Source organism: Phoenix dactylifera, chromosome 11 (assembly GCF_051530095.1).
Source record: "Phoenix dactylifera cultivar Ajwa chromosome 11, Ajwa_hap1_PhDact_Kaust_v1.1, whole genome shotgun sequence".
Taxonomy (NCBI): domain Eukaryota; kingdom Viridiplantae; phylum Streptophyta; class Magnoliopsida; order Arecales; family Arecaceae; genus Phoenix; species Phoenix dactylifera.
The window spans coordinates 28,152,608-28,162,015 of NC_143200.1; the positions used below are offsets into that span (position 1 = coordinate 28,152,608).

The window sequence follows — 9,408 nt, forward strand, 5'->3', positions numbered from 1 at the left end:
ATATAAACGCCAGGGAAAATAGACGTGGAGTCGCCTCAGATATCCATCCCTTCTCCTACAAGGAAAAAAAAGCCGCAGGCTCCTGTTCTCTCTCTCTCGCCGCCGCCTTGAAACCCTAATTTCTTCTCTGCGCCGCTCCAGCTTGCCTCCTCCGATCCGCCGCCTTACAGGGAATGCAGCACGATGAGGAGATCGAGTCCTGATCTCGCCGGGGAGCGGACGAAGCACGGCGGCCGGTGTTGCCACCGCAAGCACGTTGAAGACGGGTAGCCCTCTCTCTCCCTCTTCCTTCTTTAACAAAGAGAAAACTAAGGAAAAAGGGGTACAAGGAAAGCGGTCTCATGATGGAGGAGGAGGAGGCGGCGGCGGACAGGAAGTGCGTTCTTCACGGACGTTACGAGCTCGGCCGGGTGATCGGTCAAGGGACCTTCTCGAAGGTTTACCTCGCCCGGAATCTCCTGACCGGGAAGAGCGTGGCAATGAAGGTGGTGAGGAAGGAGAAGGTGATCCGGATGGGGATGATGGAGCAGGTGAAGCGCGAGATCTCGGTGATGAAGATGGTGACCACCCCAACATCGTGGAGCTCCACGAGGTAATGGCCACCCGGTCCAAGATCTTTTTCGCCATGGAGCTTGTCCGCGGCGGCGAGCTCTTCTCCCGGATCGCCCGCGCCGGCCGCCTGTGGGAGGAGGCCGCCCGCCACTACTTCAGGCAGCTCATCTCCGCCGTCGACTTCTGCCACGGCCGCGGCGTCTTCCACCGGGACCTCATGCCCGAGAACCTTCTCCTCGACGACGCCGGCAATCTTAAGGTCGCCGACTTCGGCCTCAGCGCCTTCGCCAATGACGTCCACCCCGACGGCCTCCTCCACACTACCTGCGGCACGCCGGCGTACGTTGCACCGGAGGTGATTGGAAAGAAGGGCTACGACGGCGCCAAGGCCGATCTCTGGTCCTGCGGGGTCATCCTCTTCGTTCTTATCGCCGGATACCTCCCCTTCCAGGACGATAACCTCGCCGCCATTACAAGAAGATCCTCCGTGGGGACTTCTGCTGCCCGCCGTGGTTCTCGTCGGACGCCCGCCGGGTCGTCACCAAGCTCCTCGATCCGAACCCCAACCGCCGGATCACGGTGTCTAAGCTGGTCGACATGCCTTGGTTCAAGAAATCGCGGATTCCGAGTACCGTAGCCGCGCCGGCGTCGTTGTCTTCGTGGGAGGAGAAGGGTAAGGAGGAGCCTGAGAGGCTGAACGCGTTCCATCTGATCTCGCTCTCGGAGGGGTTGGATCTGTCGCCGCTCTTCGAGCAGGGCGGTGGCAGGAGAAAGGAGAGGATGCGGATCGCGACGAGGGAGCCGGCGAGTGGGGTGATCTCGCGGTTAGAGGGGGTGGCGGCGCGGGCGGCGGGGCGCTATCGGGTTACGAAGAGCGGGGCGACGGGTGTGCAACTGGAGGGGGAGGAGTTTGGGAGGAAGGGAAGGCTGGCGGTGGCGGCGGATATCTTCGCGGTGGCGCCGTCGGTGCCAGTGGTGGACGTTCGAAAGGACGCCGGCGATACCCTCGAGTACCGGAGCTTCTGCAGCAACGAGCTCCGCCCCGCCCTGAAGGACATCGCCTTGGCCGCCTCGGACTCCCAGGCCACCACAGCCGCCTGATCAAAATCCGTTGTCCATCCTATCAACGGTCGATATTCGAGACAATTCTTTCGATATTTCACCGAACTTTTTTTTTTCCCGCTTTTTAGTCTCTTGGGGTTGTTGTTACCTCACCGCGGTGACGTCTTTTCCTATTTAGTTGCTTTTTTAAGTATCTTGATCTTGTTTTTTATTAAGAATATGTAAATATTTTATATAAATTTTTTTATAAAATAGCTCAATAAAATATAAATTATTTTGAAATGAATTATTTTTTTCATGGTCTACTAAACATGCAATTTTTTTTAAAAAAATATTATATATTCAAACATTAGTTTTTTTAAAAAAATATTTTAACGAACCAAATAAGTCCATTGTGTTTTCTAGTAGCAGCAGAGGATTGTGGTAGGACAATGCCAAGGCATTATTGAGGTTAGCAAGATTGGCAGAAATAAAGCATGGCTTGTCATGCAAGTTGAGTCACCGGTCTGAGATCGACATAAAGAAGCATATTGCTCCTCTGTGAAATTAGACAGACATTCGAAGACTTGGTGGTGGCCAAGTCTCCGAGGGTTTCGTATGGTTGCATAAGCTCGTCAAGCTGTTTGTACGACCTACGACAAAGGGCCAGCAACTCATGCCAGCACTCCAAAACCAAATGAACCGGCTTTGGTTGGACATTTGTTTACTCGCCATGCCATGTCTCTCTGCTCTGTCGGGGAAAGTGGAGTTCTACTTTGATTATTTACCAAGCTTCTGCTTGTATAAGTTCATGGCTACATCTCTGTGGATTTTAATATTAAATACCAGAGCAAAAGGATATGTTTCCACTGGTCATTATTTAGTTTTTTTTTTAATGGAAAGGTCATTATTTAGGTGCTGCTTTAATCTTTATAATTTCTGAGGCAGCAGAGAGCAGGATCTCTATAGTATCTTTCCACGAGCAACATGAAAGTGATGCAACGGATCCTGGCTGTCTCTTTGAAGATTGGCGATAAAGACGGCATGGTGTATAGAAGCATAACGTGGCTCCCATTGTAGTGAAGTTCCTGTTTGGAAATATGACTCTCTTAGATCATCACCATGTTTCATTCTGTTCTTCCCTGGGTGGGGGGCATGGTTGAACTGAGACTTCACCTTAGCCCAAGACGATGGCTAATTATTTATTAGGCAGACCCAATTCGTTGTGGATTTAGGGTGAAATCATCCCAGATGGATTCATTTCACTCCAGGGTGAAATTATTAGGTGACTTCATTTCATCCCAGGTCTACGGTAGATCCCAAGACGACTGCTCTAGATATTCCGGGGTGACGGCCAGGGTCAATTTTGGGCTGCACAAATTAAAATGTTAAATAGGCTGGGCCCAAAGGTAGCTTGTTTAGTAAGGGGTCCGCCATGTGGGCTGGCCTGTTAACAGCCTTTTCCCATGCAGACCATATTTTCTTCTCATTCTGGACCTCAGCCTAGCCAGGCTCTTAGAGTCATTTGCCATTGATGTAGCAGACCCCATTGTGGAGTTAAAATACAATTAGACGCATGATCCTACCCATACTGGACCAGGTTACATTGTGTGTCAATTAGAGCAAACAAAGTAGATGCCTTCCGGATTGCTATGGTTTAGAAACTAAGCCTATTTAGGGTCATGCAGAGATCCCTTGAGTTCAGCAAATAGGCAAAAAGATTGGGATCACTACATTAGGCTTTTTGGGATTGAGTCCTGGCTAATATTTCTGGATGAGAGGCCTAGTTCTATTAGACTGCACAGGGTCTATCAGTTTAGAATGGTAATATTTTTGGATGTAATGTTTAAAGCATTATTTGGGCCGCTCGATGTAATGATCATGAAAGATTCAGCCCATGGAAGGTTGTAAAGGATGAAGAAAGAAAGGCCATGAATAGCCTTCATTGGGCCTATGTATCACAAGTTTTTGGATATTTGTAAAGTTTCAAAAGAAACATTAACGTCCGTCATAGACAAAGGATGAGGCTAATTGAATGCTAGAAAACTTGAAAACTAGCGCAAGCCATCTTATCCGAGGGAGGGAAAAAAAAAAGTGAAAGGGTACAACAGTTAATGTTTTGTAGATGAAAGTGCCTTTGGATGCAACGTAACATCCGAAATATTTTTACTTCTTGTAAGAATTATTAGTTATAATTTTATGGAAAAAGATATTTTCTAAAGAACCCCTAAACATCTAAGTTCATAGAACCGGGCACTTCTATTTTACGTAATTTTTCAAGTTCATGACGTTTCACTTCATTATCTTATGGCATGCAATAAAAACAAGTCTTTAATTTTTTTAGTATGGAATTAAAGAAAATGATAGAACTAGGACTCTCTCTCAAAGATCCAATGATAAAATCCTCAGCTTTAAATTTTCTTAATTAAGCATTTGTTTCTCTTTCCACCATTTGTTCTTTCTTTTTGTGTCTAAACATTCTTATTTTTATTCCTCTAAACATTCTTATTTTTATTCTACTATTTTTTTATTCAAAATAATTGTCATCCCAATTCTGCTGCTTGTACCAACAAATATAGAAGTTTCGAGGGTTTTTCTATAGAAAGATTTGCATGCGAGAGAGATCCCAATTCTATATATTCAGTTAAGCAAGTTCTGCCGTCAGCTTCCACCCATTCAAGAAGGTCCTAACCCGAGTATTTAGTGATTACTGCATGTGTTATATAAAGGGAGAGGGAGTAGTAATCTGACGCAGTTACTCTCATTCTAAGGCTACGGTAATTGGGCTAATCGATTACGTACTCTCCTATACCTATCTGAGAAGGTACTGATGGGATGGGATACGGAGCAGAACTGGTGGAGTCCAAATCATTTCATCAAATCATTTCTCTTATTTTCAGAACTCATTATTCTTCATGCTAGCTAATGGTTATATACTTCAAAGGTGGGAGCAGATGGTTAAAGTGCCACAAAAGACAGATTTTTGAGAAGTATACCAAAAAAAACTCTTCTATTGAGAAGAAATATTATGTGCCATTTTTTTTTTTTTTGAGAAATAATGGAGGAAGAATAGGGTGGAGTTTACAGTGAAGAACATTTACAAGGTGAAAATATCCGCAAAGAGTGGATAAACGAGAGATGAAAGAAGCTAAGAGGCTTCTTTATCACAGTTCATGTTTTAAATTCTAAGACATGGTCTTCTCTTTGACTCATAGAACTTATGTTTTGCTCTCTCTCCCTTAAACAAGTGGCCAGAAGGTCATGTCACCTTGATGGAGGACATGTTGAGACATGGAATTGGATACTACTCTTTTGGTGATCCTTCTGGCTGGACATCGCATTCCATTCCCCGTCCTTCGACGAACCATCAGCTCCTCTCAGAGCCTGCGAGATGAATCGGTCTTGGAAGCGTCATTTATGATTCCAGCAGCCAATCCACGCACCGGCGCATCCATCGGCGTCCTTCGGGCAATGCAACATGGCGGGGTCCACTCCCTTTAACTAAGAAGCTCATGCATGCTTGCATGGGAAAGAGAGGTCAAAAAAAAAACAAAAAACATTAGAAAAAGAGTCACTTACAAAGCTTGGATGCATAGGGAGGGTTTTTTTTTTTGGTCTATCAACTCTCCGACATGAAAAGTAGAGAGATTTGATCTTATCCTTCAGTTGACTGGCCCGATAATGAGAGAATTCCTCAGGTGGATGAGAGAATCCCCATTTCAATCACAAAATGACATAGACATTGAGAGAAGTTGTACCATATGGAGATGATAGTTTAATCTCACTTGGAAGAAGACTCGTGCACCAGCTGGAATACTGTTATTTTAGCTCTCTACTTAGGTTTGTCTCATGGTATGGATGGGTGTCACCAGAGATCCAGTGGCCCCCATGAATCATGCCCTCATATATGAATGGGAGGCAGGCCAATTCGCATGAGCATGATGAGGGCATAGTTCATGGGGACCATTTGGAACTGTGAGAATCCGTGCGAGCGTGTGTTTAGTCTCACATCTGGTATTCGCTAAGTAGATCTTGAGTGCTTATACTGGATCAAAAAATCCAAATAATACCTTCCGGCTAGCTATTTGAGGTGAGGTCTTGGGTTGTTACAGGAACCATCTGAAGGGATCACCCGTATTTGTTAACAAATCATCTTGGAGAAAAACAGTTCCTCTCATCATTAGAAATAATTTTGATTTTTTAGGATGGGTTGGATGATGGGTGGCGACCCTACCTTCTATCTAGTAGGTGGATCAGCAAGTCTTATAAAGCATGGACAACAAAATGGTCCAAAAACTTGATTTCTAGTAATCATCGATCCACAAAATCACAAACCGATAATGAAAAGAAATTGAGATCTAAAATTATGATAGCTTATATATATATATATATATATATATATATATATATATATACACTACTAGTAAAGAGTTAAAGAGGTGCAGAAAAAGCAAACAAATTACAAAATAATCTTTGACTTAAATAATTAAAACACACTCTCCGATTGTTATTCTTTGAAAAATATTGAAGGAATGGCTTAGAGATTCACATACTAGAGTTATTAGCCCATCCCACTAATGGGCATCACAAACGAGTTATACCCTTTTACCTTAAAAATCCAAATATAATATCTAGCAATCCAAAGTTTAAGGGTCTTGATCGCACCATATTGAAATTTTAATTAAAGTTTTTTAGGAAATGATTCTTTGATTGATAAAGTTACTCAACCCTACCATGGAATTGTCAAAAACATCTCAAATAAAAGGTATTTTGTCATTCGATTTAACTATTGTTATTTAACTATAAGTGAAAAAAATAAAAACATAGCTTAGGATTCTCTACGCGGTCAGCAGTAGCTATAATTTTTAATTAGATCAGATCTCCGATGAGTCAATCGAACCATGAAGCAAGATGCATAAATATCCGATTTTTGTGGGTGTCGTTTTATGGTTGGGCTGGTCCAAGAGCTGAGCGATGGATCCGGTCTAACCAAAAACCTGTAGAAGGGTCCGACAATTATGTGCAAATAAAAGTTAAGGGTATCTATAAATCTAAACTTTACTCGGAGGCACAATGAAATGTCCTTGCAGCGTAGCAAGAGCAAACTGATGCCTTCCCTCTCCTGGTACGGTCAGCTGAGTTTTGGGAAGGGGTGCATGGCATTCCATGACCCCATGACTTCTGAACTCTGACTTTGAGTCAGTGACCAAGAAGCGCCTTGTTTTTTTCTAGTGACATGGTCCCTTGGACGGAATTCTTGGTCTAACCACGCATATCGTCGGCAGCAATGCTACAAATCTAGACAAAAGGTTCAATGAGAAATAGTCCCTTCCGCGAGTCTAATCAATGCATTCCAAAGAGAAGGCATATATTAACAAAAAGCTTTGATACCTAACTATATTTCTCTCGAATCCTGGACCTCCCTATTCATGCTTTTTCCTTGGTAAAGGTGATCTATCAGTGTCTCTTCATTAGATAAATCCATTACCATAAGCACTGATGCTTTTTAAAGAATCCCATGGACGAATGTACCCAAAAAAAAATTAGAAAAAATAAATTACCACTGCTTTAGGTTCGGGCTATATCTTTCGCATTTTGTCAACCATTGAATTGCATATTATATACATCATCTCTCAAAGTACTCCAATCTCTTTCTTCCATCCGTCGAACATATCTCAAAGCAATTGTTATAGAATTCAATGGACAATGGTTGATGCCGTGAAAGTAGATGAACCGTTCTTTAATGCAAAAGATATAATATGAACCCTGGCTTTATGGAAGCACGAGCTTAGGTTTTGTTTTGCATTGGCTTTGGACCAACTCCAAAATCTCCCAAGATTACAACAAGGGGGGACCGTGGCATTATAATACGGGCATGCAGGCACCCACGCTTGGATGTAATTTTTTTTTCTTTTTTTTTTTGGCACAACGCCAAGTACGTAAATGACCCCAAAGTGACACACTTCTACAATTAAGTGAAACCCATACTGTGGTGTTGATTCACCGGCTTTTTGTGTTAATAATAGAATAGAATCAAGAAAAACAAGCCATCAACGTTGTAACTTAGCTCACTTATGTGTGAAGTATAGTGATTTTTGCCTGAAGAGTGAAGATAACCAGTTTTGAACATGATAACTAGGATTGGAGGGGTACTATATATCTTGATGGAGATGAGTTAACCTAGCAAGGTCTTTTGATCAATAATTTTTAGGGGGGGGGACTGAGTGTCATAATTAAGTTGGGTGAGAGGCACAATGAAATTAAGAAACATGGTGTGAGCAATGCATGGTCTTGAAGTAATGTTGGTGAGGAAGGTAGCTGCAGGTGAACACTCTTGGAGTCTTTGATGGATGACATTGGGACGTGGGGACTGTGGCATTATTTGGTGTATGCGGCAGGTCTCGATTAGAGAGAAATCTAAAGCTTTGGAAGTTGTGGTTCTCACCATAATTTGCTACACTAGTTTTCGCAAAACAAAGGATTATAGGTGGCTTGATGCAAGAAAATTTCTTTTCCTGGATCTGCAACATTGTAAGATTGCAAGTAGTTTTTTCTTTACTTGATTAATTATGTGTTTAGAGAAAAATAATGACTGAGGGATTGTGAATATAATTAGGAGTCTCGTTGCGGTTCTTTTTGCAAAAAAATAAAAATAAAAAACATTTTGTTGAGGAATTTGCATTAGAAATACTTCACAAGCTATCAAAACCCTCTTGCATGGAAGTGTTTCATCAAGAGAATGCTGGACTAACATTGACATTCACAAGGATGGATCGACGATTAAGTTATTGGCTTAGGAAATAATGCCAGGAAGTATTTGATGGATTGAGATCCTAGGAATTGCTCATGAAAATATAAACATTTTGTGGCCTTGAATATGCCTTGGCTTGGTAAACTGAAATATTGATTTCAATTCTATATGGTGGAGCATAACAAATTATATATGAGATATCGTGAATTATCTGGAATGTATTGAACTGAAGTATTGGCAAGAAAATTGTCATAGATTTGTTAGAGGAAACTAAAGACCCAAAACATGGTTATGTATGTTAATTAATAGCAGCAGCCTTTTCCTTGAAAAGAGAACTGTACATTATTTGTTTTGGTGCAAAGTTATACAGATGGATATGTCATTTGCACAAGTAATCTAGAGAGATATTTAGCAAGCTAAGAAAATGACTACTCCAGAACATTGCCCTGTTGTTAAACTTTGGACTGGGCTTCATGATGGTCATTTTTCTTGTTGCTGCTCATTTCACTTGTAATATTCTAAGTGAGTTATAAGCCTTTTCTTTTCTAACAAATTTGAGTGGGGGTTACCACTTCTCTTCAATTCAAATAATAATAATAATAAATATGAATACCGCACATACTAAATAACCTTAGATCTATTATTAAAGAAAAGAATAAATATGATATTCTCTCACCGAGAGCATATTGCAGGCACTAAATAACCTTACATCTATGATTTTGTATTAGCATCGATGCCCCAATCGATAGTCTACATCACTTGTCTAGAAGCATGTACATTGAACTCTTCCTTGTGGTAATCTGAAAAAAAAAAAAACAAGATTCCAAATACTGGAATTAGAAACTTGATATACATGTACAAGTTTGTCAACCTAAGTTGCAAAGTTTTCATTATCTGTCAATCATTTACATATTTGTTGGTAGATTTATTCCTAAATTATAATTTTTACTATAAGAAGATGGAACTTAGAGCAATATAATTTTTTCCAGAACATTTGCTTGCAAATCCAAACCCCAAGAGAATTCATAGCTTGCAAGAGGTTAGACTTGTCAATGCACATTTAA

The 9,408-nt window shown here is 41.6% G+C and overlaps 1 pseudogene; it reads left to right on the forward strand.

Annotated features, from left to right (window-relative positions):
• On the forward strand, positions 1-2,969 carry LOC103710425 (CBL-interacting protein kinase 6-like; annotated as a pseudogene).
• Positions 2,970-9,408: the final 6,439 nt, after the last annotated feature.